At 44.1% G+C, this 22156-nt stretch overlaps 1 protein-coding gene across 1 annotated transcript in view; it reads right to left on the bottom strand.

Annotated features, from left to right (window-relative positions):
- Nucleotides 1-5517, bottom strand: part of FAM3C (family with sequence similarity 3 member C) — a 95420-nt gene extending 89903 nt beyond the window's left edge. Inside the window, exon 1 of the mRNA XM_030216558.1 lies at nt 5415-5517. The gene's annotated coding sequence lies outside the window, so the exon portion shown is untranslated. The remainder of the gene's footprint in view (nt 1-5414) is intronic.
- Between the last annotated feature and the right edge of the window lie 16639 nt (nt 5518-22156).

Raw genomic sequence — 22156 nt, 5'->3', positions numbered from 1 at the left:
ATATCTTGTAGCTTGGTTACTGCCTGCAGAGAGCAGCTCTAAATATGGTTAGTGCAGTGGCTGGAGAACTAGGGGAACCAGGTTTCATTCCACTCCAGCTCCTTCAGACTCTGGGCAAGTCACTTAACCATCCAGTGCCCCAGGTACAAGATAAGTACCTGTACATATCAACTTTCTGTGGTTACAAGCAAAGCGGTTTACATATCAAATCCCATCCCCTTTCTATTTAGGATCAAAGTAAAGCTGAAGGTGGGACGTTAAGTACCTTGAATCCAAAAGAATGCAGGACCCTATGCAACATCAGTCAGATCTGATCAATTTCTTGGATTAGGTGGCCGCAGAATTAACTCAGGGATATAAGCGCATTAGGGCAAAGCTTTATCCTACAAAAGGTCATAAACTAACTGAATATCTCACACGTGGAACCCAGGGTGGTAGACAATAGAGGCTGATGATAAATGAAATTCACTATTTATTTGTTACATTTGTATCCCACATTTTCCCCCCTATTTGCAGGCTCAATGTGGCTTACATAGTACCGTAAAGGCGTTCGCCAAGTCCGGTAGAGGAACAAATACAATGTGATGTTAGGGTCGAATAAGGTAGGTATGTTTCAGGCACATTAGGGGTCGAAGATAGGGAAGGGCTAGCTAGAAGGGGTGCTGGTATATCTAGGGTAAAATAATAAGCTGTTTGCCCAGTTAACAATTCACAGCCAACCGCTCAAAAAATCAGGGCTGGTTTTAACAATGAGGCAGCCTAGGGAGCTGCCTAGAGTGGCATCTTCTAAGGGGCAGCAAAGAGCTGCTACAGTCAAGGCAGAACCCTAGGTCATGACCTCTACATAAACTTGATCTTTTAGCTGCAGGGTGGGTGAGCACTTTTCAAATGCCTTTTTGAAATTGGCCTTATGTATTTATCTCTGGAAGAAAAGTTTAATATTAAAAGTATAATTTCCAACTATGTGCTTTTACAGGATTGTTCTGTAAAGCAGTGGGTTTTAAACCTGTCCCGAGGAAGCACCAGTCAGTCTGGTCTCCAGGACATCCCTAACCAACATGCATGACACAGATTTGCATGCCAGACATCTCAATTGTATGCAAATCTTCCATGCATATCCATCAGGGATACCCTGAAAACCTGACTGGCTGGTGGTCCCCTCAAGACACTATGAGGAAAAGGGGCGATTAGTTGAATGCTTTAGGTATTTGTAGCTGGTTCTGTTCAATCTTTGAGTGATAATGCACACCAGTTAGAAGAATAAGATTGTGTGTTTGCAGATAACATTAAGTAAGATGTGCAATATAGTGAACACCACTTAAGGAGCAGGCAGAGTGAAGGATAATTTAAGAAAGCTGGAAGTGCATGGTAGATGAAATCCAATTCAAAAATGTGCAGGATGATGGGGATGGGTGTGAAATGCTTATATGAATTAATCAGGAGACAGACCTTGAATAGATTGTGTCTGATCATCTCAAAATAATGAAACAGTGTGATAAGCCAGCGGCCAGAGTCAGCATGCCGAGGTGCGTAAGGAGAGGCATAACCAGTAAAAGAAAGGTAATGATGATGCCTCTGAACAGGGTCATTAATGACACCTCATCTTGGATGGTGTGTCCAATTCTGGAGATGCTACTTCCAAAAAGATATAGGCAGGACTCGGATAGACCACTGAAACATGGTCTGCACCAGAGTTAGTGACTTAAATATGCATACCCTAGTGGAGAGAAGAGAAAATTTAAAAAAAGACAGATAGATATGATCATCTCCTCAAGGTCTACTTGCCATTCCATTTAAAAGAGGTTTCTCTAACAGCAGTAGCACGATTCGGCATCCTTTCAGTGGTGAGATCTAGGCTGTGGAACTCATTAGAAGCTTATCTTCAATTAGAAGTGAACATGCTGGCTTTTTAAAAACAAATGAAAATGGCATTATTCATACAGGTGTTTTCATGAATATACATGGACTTAAGAACTGTTTATATAGGAAATTAGAAAAGCTTTTTGCCTGATGATGTTGGATTTCTTTTCCAATGTATTTGTGACCCCCCTCAATACAAAAAAAGATGGCAAAATACACTTATAAATATGATAAAAATACTCTAAGACCTTAAAAGTATATATAAAGCACAAAAATATAAGCCGCATGGCGCCTGCCATGAGTGGGAAAGCGCGGGGTACAAATGTAACAAAAAAAATAGCAATCCATAAGAGGTCATGGTGTGAGATCCAAAGTAAATAAAACCAAAAGCTGCACCAAGAAATATTTCTCTCACAAGAGTGGTGGATACTAAAATAGCCTTTTACTGGAGGCAACTGAAAAACACTAATGAAATTCAAGATGGCCTCTGATAACCACAAAAGATCTTGCTGCAGAAAAAATGAAGGGAAAAACCGAGATCTACTTTGGGTCTATAGCACTGTATGAGAAGTGAAACTAGATAACCTTAGATGAAGCTCACCATCTTTAGCTGCCATGAAATACAATCACAAATCAGACCGAAATTAACAATCCCATGCTTATACCAAATCATATGTATAATAAAATACTCCTTCAGTGGACCTTATCCGTCATTAGCATTTGTTTTAATTATTTTGAATTCAAACATCTTACATTGCTTAAATATTTTTTACAATGAAAGAAAAAAAACTTCTCAAAAATAAAAACTACACTGAAAATTCCAACAGGTAGCATTAATCATATACAATGAAGATCCCATTATTGTAATGCTCTCCCATCAGCGTTAAAAGCGACCACTGATCACAACCTATTCAAGAAATCCCTGAAGACCTATGTGATCGTTCATTCTCCTCAGCAGCTTGATCCTTGCATCTCCGCCTTCCATTCCCCTCCAGTTTTCCCTCTCTCCCCTTCTCGACTTTTTTTTCCCCTTCTCTTCAGCTTTGCACTACTGTTATTATGATGTACCTTCTCCTGCATTGTACGCCACATAGAGCCCGCCTTGGTGGGAATATGTGGGATATAAATGTTCACAATAAATAAATAAATTAGACCTCAAGGAGAGAACAGGAAAACAAACAAAATAAAAAGAATATAATCATCTTTTAAACTATTGTACCTCATATTGAAGCCTATGGGCCAAAATCAGGGAAAGTCAAAAGCAGGATGTAAGAGATCCAGATGCATAGCCTTAGACTGAGGTTAGCTATCAAACTTCCATCCTCAGTGGAAGGTACTCAGCAGAAAAAAGGAGCTTTGGGCCCATCCATTCTGCCACAGTGGTGTCTGTAATGTTTTTACTACCTACAACAGTGGGAGTGGCTAACTCCCTGAGCCCATACGCCAGGCCCCCTCCCTGCCCATCTTCAAATCCTTGCTCAAAGCCCACCTCTTCAATGTCGCCTTCGGCACTTAACCACTACACCTCTATTCAGGAAATCTTGACTGCCCCAACTTGACATTTCATCCTTTAGATTGTAAGCTCCTTCGAGCAGGGACTGTCCTTCTTTGTTAAACTGTAAGCGCTGCGTAACCCTAGTAGCGCTCTATAAATGTTAAGTAGTAGTAGTAGAGTGGCTAACAGTGCACTGAAGAGTAGTTCACATTTATCAAAACCCTACGCAAGCATTTTACTGGTAGATATAAAGCAGAAACAAAGCAGATCAGGAACAAATTTCAGGAAGGGGCTGGTTAAAAATAGAGAGTAAAATCAGTAAAATAATAATAAAAATAATGGTATACTCTGTACAACTTATATTCCAAGAGTGTTTTAAATAAAACTCATATCTAAAAATACAGGGCAATATTTAATCCACGATCATCAGTTGGGGGGGGGGGGGGGGGTTAAATGCTTGGTATGATGGTTTTTCACTACCCGGATATAGAGCACTGGGCCATACCTGGATTATCCAGGCTAATACCAGTGCTGGATATCCGGAACATTCGGGCAAAAAGAAATTCATCTGCTTCTGGGCTGAACAAATGTAATGTTATTCAGAGTTTGAAACAAAGCTTTCTGAAGTCCCTGACCACCTGGCACGTAAATCAACTAACTAAATTCAGTCCATGGGGGTCTCACTTTAGCTTGTGCTGCAGCCTGCAACCAACCACTCAAGGTTCTGCCCAATACATAAACTCACAGCCAGTTCTTCTCACCGCCTTCCTACTTTCCATTCTGCAAAAAGGGAGGGTGAGGGTACACAAGAGTATTATGCTGGGCTCTTGATGCTCATGCCTCTTGTGCCACAAAAAGAAAAAAAAAAAAGGAGAGAATGCAGGGAAAGAAAGAGAAAGCCAACAGTTGGAGGGGAGAGAAAAAAAAAAACAGAGGAGGGAGAGGGATGGCAGCAGGGGAAAAAATTGGGATGGGGCGTTGGGAAAGGGTCTCCCTGATATTTTCTCATTCTTTCATCCCACAAACACACACGAAGTTGTCTTTCTTCCTCCCCAGCTCCCACACTTTGGTCTCCCTAATATTTTTCTCATTCTTTCCGCCCACAAACACACACGAAGTTGTCTTTCTTCCACCCCAGCTCCCACACTTTGGTCTCCCTGATATTTTTCTCATTCTTTCCTCCTACAAACACACACAAAGTTGTCTTTCTTCCTCCCCAGCTCCCACACTTTGGTCTCCCTGATATTTTTCTCATTCTTTTCTCCCACAAACACACACAAAGGTATCTTTCTTCGTGGCCAGCTCCCACGTTTTATGTATTTCTCTCCCTTGATTCTGGTGCACCTGTTTCTTCCTCCCTATACCACCCAAGCATTCACCCACTGATGACTTCAGGCAAATAGCAACACAAGGTAGAGGCTAAGGGGGGGGGGGAGGCATTAGAGAGTAGAAGGCTCAGTAAAATCTGGACAAAGCCAATGCACAAACTAACTACCAGCCACCTCGAATCTCCTCCTGCTCCAGCCCCTTCCCTCTCTCTAGCAGTATTAAGATACACGAGGAAGTGGAAGGCTGAAAAGAGCAGAAAATATTCCGATGACGTTACCTGCAGGAGAATTTAGGAGTGTGTTGCCAAAAGTTAATATCTTTACAGTTAACGGGGAAAATGAAGCCAGAACAGGACATCGAGGAGAACTGCTCGGTTCTGGCTCCCTAACCTCCCCCATCATGTCATTTTCGGGGGCAGAAAGGAAAAGGCTCCGCTGTTTATCCTCCGATTGCAAAATCGCGAGCATCAGCAGAAGCCCGAGAAGACTTCGGAGCCCCAACCCCGCACTTCAAGCCCAAATGAGCGACCCGGAAAGTTCCTGGGAGAGAAGGGAAGAAAGATCGACTCAACGGGGGGAGACCTGCCCTGTCCCCCCCAGGGACCACTCGGCCCCGGCTGCTTAATCGGGACGAAAGACCTTTCTCCTCTCTGCCCTCGGTGTCCCGGTAACGCACGGGCTTCTCCCGGCACCAAATGCCAACCCACTTGCGCAGCGCTCACACCACCTACCAGCTGCCAGCCAGCCCGCTTCCTCCTTCCCGGGACTGCGAGGAGGAGCAGCAGAAAACGGACGACACTAGAAAGAAGCAAAAGCGAAAGTCGCTGGGCCTCAGTGGTCTCTGCAGTGCCACCTCTGGTGGCGGACCCCAGCAGGACGCAGCACCTTCCACATCCACCCTACAGTACTCATCATTTCTACAGCTACTAGACGTACGCAGCGCTGTACACCTGAACGTGACGAGACAGTCCCTGCTAGACAGAGCTTACAATCTAATCAAGACAGACAAACAGAAAAAATAAGAGATAAGGACAAAGAGTAGCAAGATTCTGGAATCCCAAATAGTAGAAAGATTCTAGAATCCCAGAGAATAGCAAGAGTCTCTGCAGAATCCCAAAGAGTAGCAAGATTCCAGAATCCCAAATAGTAGAAAGATTCTAGAATCCCAGAGAATAGCAAGAGTCTCTGCAGAATCCCAAAGAGTAGCAAGAGTCCAGAATCTCAAAGACAACTACCACTACTACTTATCATTTGCTACTAGAGGTACACACCGCTGTACACCTCCTGAACATGAAGAGACAGTCCCTGCTCGACAGAGCTTACAATCTAATCAGGACAGACAATCAGGACAAATAAGGGATAAGGACAAAGAGTAGCAAGATTCCGGAATCCCAAATAGTAGAAAGATTCTAGAATCCCAGAGAATAGCAAGAATCTCTGCAGAATCCCAAAGAGTAGCAAGATTCCGGAATCCCAAATAGTAGAAAGATTCTGTGCAGAATCCTCCCAAAGAGTAGCAAGATTCTAGAATCCCAGAGAATAGCAAGAATCTCTGCAGAATCCCAAAGAGTAGCAAGAGTCCAGAATCTCAAAGACAACTACCACTACTACTTATCATTTGCTACTAGAGGTACACACCGCTGTACACCTCCTGAACATGAAGAGACAGTCCCTGCTCGACAGAGCTTACAATCTAATCAGGACAGACAAACAGAACAAACAAGAGATAAGGACAAAGTGTGGCAAGATTCTGGAATCTCAAAGAGTAGCAAGATTCCAGAATCCCAAAGTGTACCAAGATTCCGGAATCCCAGAGACTACTACTACTACTATTTATCATTTCTATAGCGCTACTAGACGTTCGCAGCGCTGTACACCTGAACATGAAGAGACAGTCCCTGCTCGACAGAACTTACAATCTAATCAAGACAGACAATCAGGACAAATAAGGAATAAGGACAAAGAGTAGCAAGATTCCTGAATCCCAAATAGTAGAAAGATTCTAGAATCCCAGAGAATAGCAAGAGTCTCTGCAGAATCCCAAAGAGTAGCAAGATTCCAGAATCCCAAATAGTAGAAAGATTCTAGAATCCCAGAGAATAGCAAGAGTCTCTGCAGAATCCCAAAGAGTAGCAAGATTCCGGAATCCCAAATAGTAGAAAGATTCTGTGCAGAATCCTCCCAAAGAGTAGCAAGATTCTAGAATCCCAGAGAATAGCAAGAGTCTCTGCAGAATCCCAAATAGTAGAAAGATTCTAGAATCTCAGAGAATAGCAAGAATCTCTGCAGAATCCCAAAGAGTAGGAAGAGTCCAGAATCTCAAAGACAACTACCACTACTACTTATCATTTGCTACTAGAGGTACACACCGCTGTACACCTCCTGAACATGAAGAGACAGTCCCTGCTCGACAGAGCTTACAATCTAATCAGGACAGACAATCAGGACAAATAAGGGATAAGGACAAAGAGTAGCAAGATTCCGGAATCCCAAATAGTAGAAAGATTCTAGAATCCCAGAGAATAGCAAGAATCTCTGCAGAATCCCAAAGAGTAGCAAGATTCCGGAATCCCAAATAGTAGAAAGATTCTGTGCAGAATCCTCCCAAAGAGTAGCAAGATTCTAGAATCCCAGAGAATAGCAAGAATCTCTGCAGAATCCCAAAGAGTAGCAAGAGTCCAGAATCTCAAAGACAACTACCACTACTACTTATCATTTGCTACTAGAGGTACACACCGCTGTACACCTCCTGAACATGAAGAGACAGTCCCTGCTCGACAGAGCTTACAATCTAATCAGGACAGACAAACAGAACAAACAAGAGATAAGGACAAAGTGTGGCAAGATTCTGGAATCTCAAAGAGTAGCAAGATTCCAGAATCCCAAAGTGTACCAAGATTCCGGAATCCCAGAGACTACTACTACTACTATTTATCATTTCTATAGCGCTACTAGACGTTCGCAGCGCTGTACACCTGAACATGAAGAGACAGTCCCTGCTCGACAGAACTTACAATCTAATCAAGACAGACAATCAGGACAAATAAGGAATAAGGACAAAGAGTAGCAAGATTCCTGAATCCCAAATAGTAGAAAGATTCTAGAATCCCAGAGAATAGCAAGAGTCTCTGCAGAATCCCAAAGAGTAGCAAGATTCCAGAATCCCAAATAGTAGAAAGATTCTAGAATCCCAGAGAATAGCAAGAGTCTCTGCAGAATCCCAAAGAGTAGCAAGATTCCGGAATCCCAAATAGTAGAAAGATTCTGTGCAGAATCCTCCCAAAGAGTAGCAAGATTCTAGAATCCCAGAGAATAGCAAGAGTCTCTGCAGAATCCCAAATAGTAGAAAGATTCTAGAATCTCAGAGAATAGCAAGAATCTCTGCAGAATCCCAAAGAGTAGGAAGAGTCCAGAATCTCAAAGACAACTACCACTACTACTTATCATTTGCTACTAGAGGTACACACCGCTGTACACCTCCTGAACATGAAGAGACAGTCCCTGCTCGACAGAGCTTACAATCTAATCAGGACAGACAAACAGAACAAACAAGAGATAAGGACAAAGTGTGGCAAGATTCCAGAATCTCAAAGAGTAGCAAGATTCCAGAATCCCAAAGTGTACCAAGATTCCGGAATCCCAGAGACTACTACTACTACTATTTATCATTTCTATAGCGCTACTAGACGTTCGCAGCACTGTACACCTGAACATGAAGAGACAGTCCCTGCTCGACAGAACTTACAATCTAATCAAGACAGACAATCAGGACAAATAAGGAATAAGGACAAAGAGTAGCAAGATTCCGGAATCCCAAATAGTAGAAAGATTCTAGAATCCCAGAGAATAGCAAGAGTCTCTGCAGAATCCCAAATAGTAGAAAGATTCTAGAATCCCAGAGAATAGCAAGAGTCTCTGCAGAATCCCAAAGAGTAGCAAGATTCCGGAATCCCAAATAGTAGAAAGATTCTGTGCAGAATCCTCCCAAAGAGTAGCAAGATTCCGGAATCCCAAAGAGTAGCAAGATTCCAGAATACCAAATAGTAGAAAGATTCTAGAATCCCAGAGAATAGCAAGAATCTCTGCAGAATCCCAAAGAGTATCAAGAGTCCAGAATCTCAAAGACAACTACTACTACTTATCATTTGCTACTAGAGGTACACACCGCTGTACACCTCCTGAACATGAAGAGACAGTCCTAGCTTACAATCTAATCAGGACAGACAAACAGAACAAACAAGAGATAAGGACAAAGTGTGGCAAGATTCCGGAATCTCAAAGAGTAGCAAGATTCCAGAATCCCAAAGTGTACCAAGATTCCGGAATCCCAGAGACTACTACTACTACTATTTATCAATTCTATAGCGTTACTAGACGTTCGCAGCGCTGTACACCTGAACATGAAGAGACAGTCCCTGCTCGACAGAACTTACAATCTAATCAAGACAGACAATCAGGACAAATAAGGAATAAGGACAAAGAGTAGCAAGATTCCGGAATCCCAAATAGTAGAAAGATTCTAGAATCCCAGAGAATAGCAAGAGTCTCTGCAGAATCCCAAATAGTAGAAAGATTCTAGAATCCCAGAGAATAGCAAGAGTCTCTGCAGAATCCCAAAGAGTAGCAAGATTCCGGAATCCCAAGTAGTAGAAAGATTCTGTGCAGAATCCTCCCAAAGAGTAGCAAGATTCCGGAATCCCAAAGAGTAGAAAGATTCTAGAATCCCAGAGAATAGCAAGAGTCTCTGCAGAATCCCAAATAGTAGAAAGATTCTAGAATCCCAGAGAATAGCAAGAATCTCTGCAGAATCCCAAAGAGTAGCAAGAGTCCAGAATCCCAAATAGTAGAAAGATTCTGTGCAGAATCCTCCCAAAGAGTAGCAAGATTCCGGAATCCCAAAGAGTAGCAAGATTCCGGAATCCCAAATAGTAGAAAGATTCTAGAATCCCAGAGAATAGCAAGAGTCTCTGCAGAATCCCAAAGAGTAGCAAGATTCCAGAATCCCAAATAGTAGCAAGATTCTCTGCAGAATCCCAAAGAGTAGCAAGAGTCCAGAATCTCAAAGACAACTACTACTACTTATCATTTGCTACTAGAGGTACACACCGCTGTACACCTCCTGAACATGAAGAGACAGTCCCTGCTCGACAGAACTTACAATCTAATCAAGACAGACAATCAGGACAAATAAGGAATAAGGACAAAGAGTAGCAAGATTCCGGAATCCCAAATAGTAGAAAGATTCTAGAATCCCAGAGAATAGCAAGAATCTCTGCAGAATCCCAAATAGTAGAAAGATTCTAGAATCCCAGAGAATAGCAAGAGTCTCTGCAGAATCCCAAAGAGTAGCAAGATTCCGGAATCCCAAATAGTAGAAAGATTCTGTGCAGAATCCTCCCAAAGAGTAGCAAGATTCCGGAATCCCAAAGAGTAGAAAGATTCTAGAATCCCAGAGAATAGCAAGAGTCTCTGCAGAATCCCAAATAGTAGAAAGATTCTAGAATCCCAGAGAATAGCAAGAATCTCTGCAGAATCCCAAACAGTAGCAAGAGTCCAGAATCCCAAATAGTAGAAAGATTCTGTGCAGAATCCTCCCAAAGAGTAGCAAGATTCCGGAATCCCAAAGAGTAGCAAGATTCCAGAATCCCAAATAGTAGAAAGATTCTAGAATCCCAGAGAATAGCAAGAGTCTCTGCAGAATCCCAAAGAGTAGCAAGATTCCAGAATCCCAAATAGTAGCAAGATTCTCTGCAGAATCCCAAAGAGTAGCAAGAGTCCAGAATCTCAAAGACAACTACTACTACTTATCATTTGCTACTAGAGGTACACACCGCTGTACACCTCCTGAACATGAAGAGACAGTCCCTGCTCGACAGAGCTTACAATCTAATCAGGACAGACAAACAGAACAAACAAGAGATAAGGACAAAGTGTGGCAAGATTCCGGAATCTCAAAGAGTAGCAAGATTCCAGAATCCCAAAGTGTACCAAGATTCCGGAATCCCAGAGACTACTACTACTACTACTTATCATTTCTATAGAGCTACTAGACGTTCGCAGCGCTGTACACCTGAACATGAAGAGACAGTCCCTGCTCGACAGAACTTACAATCTAATCAAGACAATCAGGACAAATAAGGAATAAGGACAAAGAGTAGCAAGATTTCAGAATCCCAAATAGTAGAAAGATTCTAGAATCCCAGAGAATAGCAAGAGTCTCTGCAGAATCCCAACGAGTAGCAAGATTCCGGAATCCCAAATAGTAGAAAGATTCTAGAATCCCAGAGAATAGCAAGAGTCTCTGCAGAATCCCAAAGAGTAGCAAGAGTCCAGAATCTCAAAGACTACTACTACTACTTATCATTTGCTACTAGAGGTACACACCGCTGTACACCTCCTAAACATGAAGAGACAGTCCCTGCTCGACAGCGCTTACAATCTAATCAAGACAGACAATCAGGACAAATAAGGGATAAGGACAAAGAGTGGCAAGATTCTGGAATCCCAAAGAGTACAAGATTCCATGCAGAATTCCAAAGAGTAGCAAGATTCTGTGCAGAATCCTCCCAAAGAGTAGCAATATTCCGGAATCCCAAAGAGTAGCAAGATTCTGGAATCCCAAAGTCTGCTATTACTACTACTTATCATTTCTATAGCGCTATTAGACATACACAGCGCTGAACACTTGAACATGAAGAGACAGTCCCTGCTCGACAGAGCTTACAATCTAATCAAGACAGACAATCAGGGCAAAGGACAGAGAGTAGCAAGATTCCCTGCAGAATCCCAAAGAGTGCAAGGTTCCGTGCAGAATCCCAAAGAGTAGCAAGATTCAGGAATCCCAAAGAGTACAAGATTCCATGCAGAATCCCAAAGAGTAGCAAGATTCCGGAATCTCAAAGTCTGCTATTACTACTACCTATCATTTCTATAGCGCTACTAGACGTTTGCAGCGCTGTACACCTGAACATGAAGAGACAGTCCCTGCTGGACAGAGCTTACAATCTAATTAGGACAGACAAACAGGGCAGCTGTCCTGCCAGTGCAAATAAAGTTAACTGAAACCTACTACAGGACACAGACAGCACGTCTCTCCTACAATACAGTTAACAGAATCTAATAGCCAGCTCTCTTTTTTTTTTAATGTCCAAGAATTTTATTGGTATTAGAAAAAGATAAACAATTTAGCAAGTAATAACATCAACTGTAACAGAATTTAAAAAAAAAAAAAAACACCTGCAAATCAAAACAATAAATCTTAAACAAGTTACCCAAAATTATAAGATTTCAGATTGCCAGCACTCTACTCACCCTCCCACAGCGGGAAACTACCTTCCACATTCATCCTGTCCTGCCATAAAAAGTTACCAGTAGCTGAATCTAATATCGAGCACAGCACCTTCCATATTGCACTAGAACTGTCCTGCAAATACAATTATTTGACTCCAATACCCAGCATCGCCCCTTCCCCAGCAAGACACAGCACGTTCCACAGCAAAGCAAGGAGGTTTCAATCTAACCTTCTTGTTCCACACCGCAGTCACCTCTCCTGCAACTGTCCTGCCAATAAAGTTATCTGAATCGAAATATAATACCAAGGAGGAAGGTGACGTTGAAGCCAATGTGGGCAATCTCTGTTTCCCATTCCTTGCGCAGCCGTCATCGTCGTACACTCAAAACAAAGCAAGCGATGGGCTGCAGCATCCACGTTGTCGTTCTTTATTGATGGTAGCATTTTTATTTAATCTCACTTATATTTTTAAACATGCTGGCTTATGCAGTATGCAGATGTGCACAGAGGAAGTATAATAACGGAATAACTTTTCATAGGTAGAGTATTAATTTGTTATAAATGGTAATCAGTGTGTCATTTGGAGGGACTGGTTATAGGGACACCCTAGTATGTGAACGAATATAACACATGCTAGGGTGTCCCTATAACCAGCCCCTCCAAATGATTTTTTTCTCCTGGTAAGGGACCACTAAAACAGGCATCATTTTATAAGAATCAGCTGCTCAACATTTATTTATGACATTCATATCACACATTAAACATGGATTCGGTTGAAACCTGGAAGCATTTTAAAAAAATTTCCCGTGCCTACATCAAAAGAAAAGGATGGCATGTGGGAACTTGTTCCTTTTGTTTTGTGAATTGCAGTGGTCTATTATAAACATGCACTTGATATTTTTATTACTACTATTTAAAAGACGGATATTGAATAATGAGGGCAGAGCTACCTTCATGCAGAAGTCCAGAGTCAGTCTCAATGTGCCAACATTGTCCAGTTCACAAAACAAATATGTGTGCCATTGCGTAATTTATAATAAACTGCACCTTGAGTGCTGGGGGGAAAGTCTGATAACGTCACGATGCCTGTGTCTTGTATTCACACTCATCAACCGGACATGTTTTTCATTGGCGTACGTGACTAATATAATCACCGACAAAAAACCCCAACCTCCTATTGTAACGTGCAAGTGCAGTATTCAAATTGTGTACTTAAGGCATCAACAAATTTTTAACTATTTTTGATTTTTCTTCATGTTACTTTAATCAACTGTAATGTTGCATAAAAATCTATGCTCTGGAATGGCATTATTGAAAGGACAATCACTTATCTGCTTTGTTCAAACATTCTCTGGACCCTTATGAACCAAATAGAAAAATCTGAATCAAATGCAATATTGAACGGGGAGCCAATGTAAACATCTCAGAAGTGGAGTTGCCCAGTCATGTCTATGTGCATTACAGAAAATCTGGTTAGCCATATTTTGCAATGTTTGTAGACATTTCAGATAGTATTTATTGATTCCTGCATAAACTGAGTTTCAATAATCCATTCTTGAAGTCATGGAAGTGTGGATTAGAGTATGTAAGGTACCGAAATTGAGCAGACCCAGCGAGAACAAAGGGTGTGTAGAGGCAAGAGGCCCATCTTTAGGACCTTAGAGATGTGTTTGTCAAAAGATAAGGTGGAATCAAAAATAACACCTAAATAATGGAAAGAGGTGGCTGGAGAGAGAGATCTGTCAAATAATATTGGATTTAGTGTGGGAGATTTATTTATTTTATTTATTTATTTAGAGCACTTATACCCCACCTTTTCCCACAGAATGCAGGCTCAAGGTGGCTTACTAGAGACTGGAAAGGCTAACGCCAAACCAGAAAAAATATACATATAATAGTTAAACAGAGAAATAGAAGGGAAAAAAAGAGGAGGGATAAAGAAGTCCAAAATGGTCTGTCCATTCGATGTTGTGAAGGCGGCGACACGCTGTGACAGAGTATGGTAGCGATGCAGCTCTCTTCAACCGCCAAAAACAGCTGACTGTAAAGTGGACATCGCCGAACAGGACTGGCAAAGCAGGCGAAAGCCGACGTCTGAAAACGGGGAGACAGAAGGAAGCGAGATTCCCACGATGAGCAAAAGTCTTCAAGACGCCTCCCTAAGGTAAAGCAGCTGGCGACACTCAGCAGAAGGCAACTGACAACGCAGGCCAGCATGGATCGGCGGCTGGGCAGAGCGGCAAACAGCGCAGGCAGAGCACTCCAGAAGATGGCCCACAGTGCAGAAGAAAGGCTGGAGGAGAACTGGAACAAATTGACCGGGACGAACCGATCACCTGCCAAGTAAGCACCCCGCATTGTGATGAACCCAGCAGCAAGATGAGTAAGAAGTGGACTGCGTTCTCCCGCTCCTAGAGCTGTGCTGGCGATGCAAACGGGTTCTCTGCCAGTCCCAGATGGATGGTTTACTGGGATACAACAAGCTACCTTTTTTTTCTAGATTGAGAACCAGTCTATGGTGAGATAGCCAATTAGCTAGTGCCTGGAGACTATTTTGTAGTGGTTGAAGGTCTAAAGATGTTGGAAAGAGTAAAAGAATATCATCAGTATACAGAAAGGCCGTGATCCCAAAGTTTTGTACAAGAGTTATTAAGGGGATTAAGACTACAGTGAAACCTCGGTTTTCGTTGACGTCGGTTTTCATTGGTTTTGGATTTCGTTGATTTTTTTCGTCGGTTTTCGTCAGTTGCCTCGGATTTCGTCGAAAAAGAAGGACGTCCATCTCCCAATTTGTATCGGAAGATGGACGTCCTTCTCCCGATTTTGGGCGTCCTCGTTAATTGCCTCTGTTTTCGTCAGTGGCCTCGGATTTCGTCGAAAAAGAAGGACGTCCATCTCCCAATTTGTATCGGAAGATGGACGTCCTTCTCCCGATTTTGGGCATCCTCGTTAATTGCCTCGGTTTTCGTCGGTTTCAGATTTCGCAGATTGTTTTCGGATGGATTATCGACAAAAACCGAGGTTTCACTGTATGTTAAATAAAAGAGGAGAAAGAATAGACTCCCGAGGAACCCCAGAAGAAATTTGATGTAATACAGAAGAAGAAGTAGATGTGTGGACAGAAGAAGAACGACCAGAAAGACAGATAGTGAACCAGTTTAGAACAGTGTCTCCTGTGGACAATCGCTATATTTTCTACGACCCCAAACAATTGGAAGCTTTCCTAACAAAATAGATGCCCAGTTTTGGCTTCCTCAGGGGGAGGGAGGCAGTGGAGAATGTATGAAGTAAGCAGCAGATGTCTTTTGCTGAAATGGGTAACCAAGGATTAGTTAATCTATGGGTTATGTCCAGACTTTGAATTTGTCTCTATGGTTGGGTTGTTATTCAGTTGCTCCCTGTTTCTGGGGGCTTATAGGGAAATGTACACCTTTAATTATTTTCCTTTGGCTAAGGATGTTTCTTTCTTGTGCATAATTTTGTGTTTCATGCTGTATATGCTTGTAACATCTGAATGTCTATAAATCAAAATATTAAGGCTTTAATAAGAGCTTATTGGTTTCACACTGGAAGATAATGCAGCTTTTTTTAAAAACCTATCACTCTGTTAACCCCCTTCACACAACAACACCTTCACTGTTCTGATGATTGACACAGTGTTTCCTCACCTTGCCCTGTCCTGTAAAGGTTTCAAGATTGCCACATGATCTATTTATTATATTTGCATAGATTAGAGACCATTTTATGCAAATGTATCTCATGCATGCTGATTGTGGTGCCCTGAATAGTGGACTAGGTAGGTGTGCCTCCGGAACAGGGTTGGAAAACACCTCTTTTACACAACAGCAATAACTTTGCCCTTATACCTGTCATACTACATGAGTTTTAGAGAGAGTATTCCTAATCATATTACATGAGCAGTTGAATGGTCTGTCAGAATGTGATCTCTTGCCCAAGCATGCTTGAGCAACATCCTCAGTAAGAGACTGTTCTGCTAGAACACCGTTTATTTTTGTTACATTTGTACCCCGCGCTTTCCCACTCATGGCAGGCTCAATGCGGCTTACACGGGGCAATGGAGGGTTAAGTGACTTGCCCAGAGTCACAAGGAGCTGCCTGTGTCTGAAGTGGGAATTGAACTCAGTTCCTCAGGACCAAAGTCCACCACCCTAACCACTAGGCCACTCCTCCACTGTTGCTACTATTGGAGATTCTACATGGAATGTTGCTATTCCACTAGCAACATTCCATGTAGAAGTCGGCCCTTGCAGATCACCAATGTGGCCACGCAGGCTTCTGCTTCTGTGAGTCTGATGTCCTGCACGTGCAGGACGTCAGACTCGCAGAAGCAGCCTTCTACATGGAATGTTGCTAGTGGAATAGCTAATAAACACAAACCAGGACTCAAAAGCCACCTACTGCGAGTAAGTGTAGTAATAAACAGTTATTTCACCCGTATGTGATCAATAATTTTTATGTGTAGAGTACCCTCAGATATAAACCACCGTGACTGCAGTCAATAATGCTGCTACAACGTGGCATAGCACTTCTTTCATTGGGTAACTCTTACTATATTTTTTTGGGTAAAGAGCAACCTCTGCTCATATTTTTTTGCATCCCAATCACCACAGTGCTATAAAATCACTTATACATTTGTTTAAAAGATTACATATACTAGGTGAAAAAAAACTGTACACTTATCTCGTGAGTTCTTGCCTCTCTGGCAGAACTGTGTTGCCTTGCTGAAACAATTAGCAATTGCCTTCCCCTGGATCCGCCCGACTCCGCGGGGTTTCAAAACAATTTCCTCAGGGACAAAGGGTTAAGGCTACATAAACCGCTAGTGGAATAGCAACATTCCATGTAGAATCTCCAATAGTAGCAACATTCCATGTAGAATCTCCAATAGTATCTATTTTATTTTTGTTACATTTGTACCCTGCGCTTTCCCACTCATGGCAGGCTCAATGCGGCTTACACGGGGCAATGGAGGGTTAAGTGACTTGCCCAGAGTCACAAGGAGCTGCCTGTGCCTGAAATGGGAATCGAACTCAGTTCCTCAGTTCCCCAGGACCAAAGTCCACCACCCTAACCACTAGGCCACTCCTCCACTCAGGTCACACACACAGCAAGAATTTATATATCAGTGGTTCCTAAACTGTGGGTTGGGGATGGGATCACAGAAAAAAAGCTGCTCCCCCTCGCTCTGGACTTCCACTGTGACCACTGTTCCCCTAAGCTGGGCGGGAGTCCTCCTACTGCATTGTTGCCAGTGGGGGGGTGGTGGTTCAATATTGTGTTTTCAGTCACTAGAGGCAGGCAGGCTTCCATGGAATCCTGCAGAGCTTGCCTGTCCTTTACTATTGAAAATGTGGTAATGAAACAGCACCACCTACTGGCAGGTGGAGGACTCCTGCTCAGAGGGAACAGAGACTGTGACCTGAGTCAGCACTCAGCATGGAATCAGTGAACCTTCACAGGCTGCGCCCCCTCCTCCCATGTGAGCTTCCTGTTAGACTTCAATTTCTGGGTGGGCCTGGTGGTGGACTAGGTGGGCCTGGGGGTGAACTAGGTGGGCTCGGCCCATGCATTTCCTCTCCGCCTGCTGTCACCCTACCCCCTAGAAATGATAAAAATGAGTACCTTGGCTGGTGGGAATCCCTAAGCCCCACCAGTTGAAGAGTCCTCCCCAGAGCACCCTGAGTTGTCTGAACCCTGGGACAATCAGCCAGGGCCGCCGAGAGACAGAATCAGGTCTGTAGCATGGCTGCTGCAGCCGCCACCCCCCTCCCACTTAGACTTCTTCCACCACTGCTGCCCCTGCCACCCTCCTCCCTTGATCTGTCGCTCTCCTGCTCCTGTGTGCCAGGACCTGGGTTATCGTGTTAATGCAATCACCTGGGTCCTGACACACAGAAGCAGGAGAGAGACAGGCCAAGGGAGAAGAACCTTCTGGCGCTGGGCCTTGGGAATGTTGCTCCTCCTACCCCTCCCCCCCCATTGGCCCTGCAATCAACAGCATATTTCCAACCACCGCCACCAGCACCCCCATGCATGCTTAGTTCAAACTGAGCATGCACGGGGGGGGGGGGGGGTGTACTGGTTGAACTGAGCATGTGTGTGGTTGTGTGTGTGTATGTGTGTGTGGGGGGGGGGGGTGCCGGCATCTGTAGCTGGAAAAATGCTCTGAGGTTGAGACTGCTCAGGGGGCTCCAGAGAAGACTCTTCAGCTGGTGGTGTTTTTGGATCTCCACCAGCTACACCGATGGGTGGGCCTGAACCAAAACTGGGTGGTCCCCTGTCCACATAGGCCAACCCGCGGCTATGCCACAGTGTTAGACTGGAAACCCTTACAGAGTACTGGGGTCTATAATCAGCATCTGACTCACACACAGGGTCTTGTGCTGACTGTGGCTGCTATTGCCATCTCTATGCTTTGGATAAGTAGGAGGAGGAGAAAGTAAATGAGGGGGAAAGAGTCTGTTATTTTGTCATGGTAAGTGTTAAAATGGAGTTATAATGGATAAACCCTTGAGAAGAACTGCTATACATGCCTGTTTTTTTATCGATGGCAAAGCTTAAATTCACAGTTGCATAGTTGACGCCTAGTTCTCTGGCTATCAGTTATTTCATACTTGAAGGTCAACATGCCCCTAAGATAATACAATGCACACCAGCCACTTAATGCCAACTATTCAAATGAAGCGTTTACAGAGCGCTGAGTGTCAGGAGGAGCTGAAGGCCCAGTGTCAGTTGAACGGTTTCAACCCAGACAGAGCAATTCTAAATAAGGAAACTAAATTCCTGCCCATGAGTGTAGGATAATCCTCCAACAGAACATATTCCAGCTAGACGTATGCTTAGGAATTAAAATTAATAGCATGGTGAATTGTTTAACTTGAAATGTCTAACTTAGATGTTTTCAAAGTATACCTATATTTATCAATGCTATCCATTGAGGTGGCACCAGTGAATGTGCTCAAATAATGTTCAGACTACTAATGGATTGTTCTATGGTGTGACCTCACCTTGAGTATTACGTTCAGTTCTGGTCACCATATCTCAAAAAAAGATATAGCGAAATTAGAAAAGGTTAAAAGAAGAGCAACCAAAATGATGAAGGGCTCTTCAGCTTGGAAAAGACTGAGGTCTTCAAAACCCTGACTGGTGTAGAATGAGTAGGTGTGAATTGATTTTTTACTCTTTCCAAAAGTACAAAGACTAGGGGACACTCAATGAAGTTACATGGAAATACTCAAAATAAATCTGAGGAACTATCTTTTCATTCAACGAATAATTAAGCTCTGGAATTCATTGCCAGAGGATGTGGTAACAGCGGTTAGTGTATCTGAGTTTAAAAATGGTTTGGACAAGTTCCTGGAGGAAAAGTCCATAGTCTATTATTGAGATGGACATGGGGGAAACCACTGTTTGCCCCAGGATTGGTAGCATGGTATGGTGCTACTAGTTGGGTTTCTGCGAGGTACTTGTGATTTGGATTGGCCACTGTTGGAAACAGCATACTGGGCTGGATGGACCATTTGTCTGACTCAATATGGCTATTCTTATGTTCTTATGTACTTCTGCAAACCACTTACATGTATAATTTATACAGGCACTATTCATCCCATGGTGGTCAGTATTCTTTTTTTTTTATTCTGACAGCCGCAGACAGAATTAGCCCCAGATAATCAATGTTGGGCAATGCCTGGGTGTCGGCACTGAATATCTTTGACTAACTCAAAACGTGCTAGCCACCGAGACTTATGTGGGCCAGGGGCGTATCTGCGCGGGGCCACAGGGGCCTGGGCCCCCGCAGATTTTGCCCTGGCCCCCCTCCCCGCCGTCAACCCTCCCCCACTGCTTACTTTTGCTGGCGGGGGGCCCCAACCCCCGCCAGCCGAGGTCCACCCGCAGTCTTCATATTGCGTCTTCCTCCGTGGCCATGCTGCAAGGAAGTAACGCTGCAGTGCTAATTCGCTGAATCCAGTTTGGAGTCTGCCCCCCTCTCTGGCTCTGGCCCCCCCCTACCGCCGGATTCCAGATACGCCCCTGATGTGGGCCCTGGCCAATATTCAGCTGGGACCTGCATAAGTACAAATAGGTGTTCCGATTATCCCTCCTCCCCTGTCCTGAGCCCCTATCAGGCCCTTGAAATCTCCCTGGTGGTTTAGTGAGGGGGTCCTATGGGCCAGAACAATGCCCACTTGCTCCAGCCCATTGTGGGTCTGGCCTCAAAATGGCTGCAGCGACCCCCTAGCGAGAATCTCATGGTACTCGGTGTTGGGACTTAGGCCAGGCTTGATTTTTCTTTGGGGGGGAGGAAATAGGGGCTCAGGACTGTGGGGGGGGGGGGGGGGGACCCAGAATCTCCAATGCTGCTACCCTCAGTTAACCAGACATCGCCAATATTTATCTACTTACTTAACCGGTTAGTGGTCTGAATATTGCCACTAACCAGTTAAGTACTGGCTCCTCCCAAGCTCTGTCTGTTCTGCCCCCATTTGCATGGAGGCAGGTTGTTTGTGTGTATATATTGGACATTGATTATTTCAGATTGTGTTGCTTGTATCAGTATATAGTGCTTGCACCTTTAAGAGATGAAAGTGTACCCTTGGACTACAAATGTATGAAGTTTTGTAGTCCCCTCTGATGGGCTCCTTCAGAGCAAATGTACAGCTCCCTGTGGTTTGTGGGAGGCTTCCTATTGGTTGCTTGCCTTTTAGCATGCAGGGTTTGTTCTGCTCTCTCCCCTCTAAGAGCATGGCAGGAGCAGCCCTCTGCCTTAACAAGTTGTGCATGCCTCCAAAATCAATTCCATTGAGTCTTTTTACTCCCTTACTATTAAGCCTCTACAACTATGACCCCACCACCTGCTACTGCTGTTCAGCATTATCTCTCAACTCTCCTAGTTCCCCAAAGTGGAGGACATGCTGGTTGAGAGTGGAAGCAGAAGCTAAACTGTTTGTCAAGCAACAAACTGTAAGTCATGTTCTCCTTGTTTAAGTTACTACGTTAAAGAAGATTTGTTTAAGAACTGAGTGCATCTGGGCAGTGGTGTAGGAAGGGGGGGGGGCGGTGGGGCGGTCCGCCCCGGGTGCACGCCTCTGGGGGGGGTGTCGACTTCACTGGTTCACTGCTTTCTCTGCCCCGGAACAGGTTACTTCCTGTTCCGGGGCAGAGAGAGCTGGGAAGCGGCGGAGCAGACACAGCTCCCAGCGACGTGCACTCGGGGCGGAGCGGTCCTCCCGCCCGCCCTCTTTGGTAAGAATGCGCTCTGGGGGGGAGTGTGCTCGCGCACCAAAGGGGGTGTGTGTGCATGCGCCGAAGGGGGGGGGGTGCACCGTGCTGCACCCGGGGGGGGGTGTGCGCAGCGGTGAACCGTCCCGGGTGTCAGCCGCCCTCGCTACGGCACTGCATCTGGGTGATGTATGCTCACAGTATTGGGTTTAAACTGCATGCTAAGCATTTTGGGAGTGAAGTAGCAGAACAGTGATAAAGGCTTGCCTAGGACTTGACATTGCCCATGGACCGCTCCTGCACTAACTGGGCAGTGTGGGGGAGGGGGGTTGTGGTAATATTAACTAGACAGTGCCGCAGAAGTGCAACTCTCCTGTCCAGTTAAAATCACGTTGCATACTGGGCAGTTAATATGTTTTACAGCAGAATACCTGCTGCTCATGCCAGCCCCAAGCCTTCCCTCTGACACAACTTTCTGTTTCCACATAGGCGGGACCAGGTCAGAGGGAATGCTCGGGACTGGTGTGTTCTGCAGGTATGAGTCACTGCTTGCTGCTGGCAAGGAAATGAAGGCTTTAAAAAGTATGGGGGGGGGGGGAGGGGAGGAGAGATGCCAGACAACCAATGTGTGGATTCAAAATTGAGCTGACTCATCCACGCATTTTCCACTTAAAAGCTCTTTTTAAAGACCACATTGTTCCATTTTCTTACATCTACGGTCGTTGACCATTGGATGTTGTTGAATTCCATTTAAAGACTCCTGATGCAGGCTACCAGCCGAAACACAGTACTGTGTTAAGTCTTAACCAATAAAATGTCCACAGTTTACTGAAGTTTTTTTGTTTGTCTCTGGTCAGCCTGGTATATTTTCCACGTTTTTTTTATTTTGCTGTTCATTAGAGATATCCTGAAATCTGTGCACATTTGCAGCTATGAGAACTG

The sequence above is a fragment of the Microcaecilia unicolor genome, chromosome 10 (genome assembly GCF_901765095.1).
Source record: "Microcaecilia unicolor chromosome 10, aMicUni1.1, whole genome shotgun sequence".
NCBI classification, from domain to species: Eukaryota; Metazoa; Chordata; class Amphibia; order Gymnophiona; family Siphonopidae; genus Microcaecilia; species Microcaecilia unicolor.
Note: the sequence above shows the minus strand (reverse complement) of the source record. Positions and strands in the feature narration are given on the sequence as shown.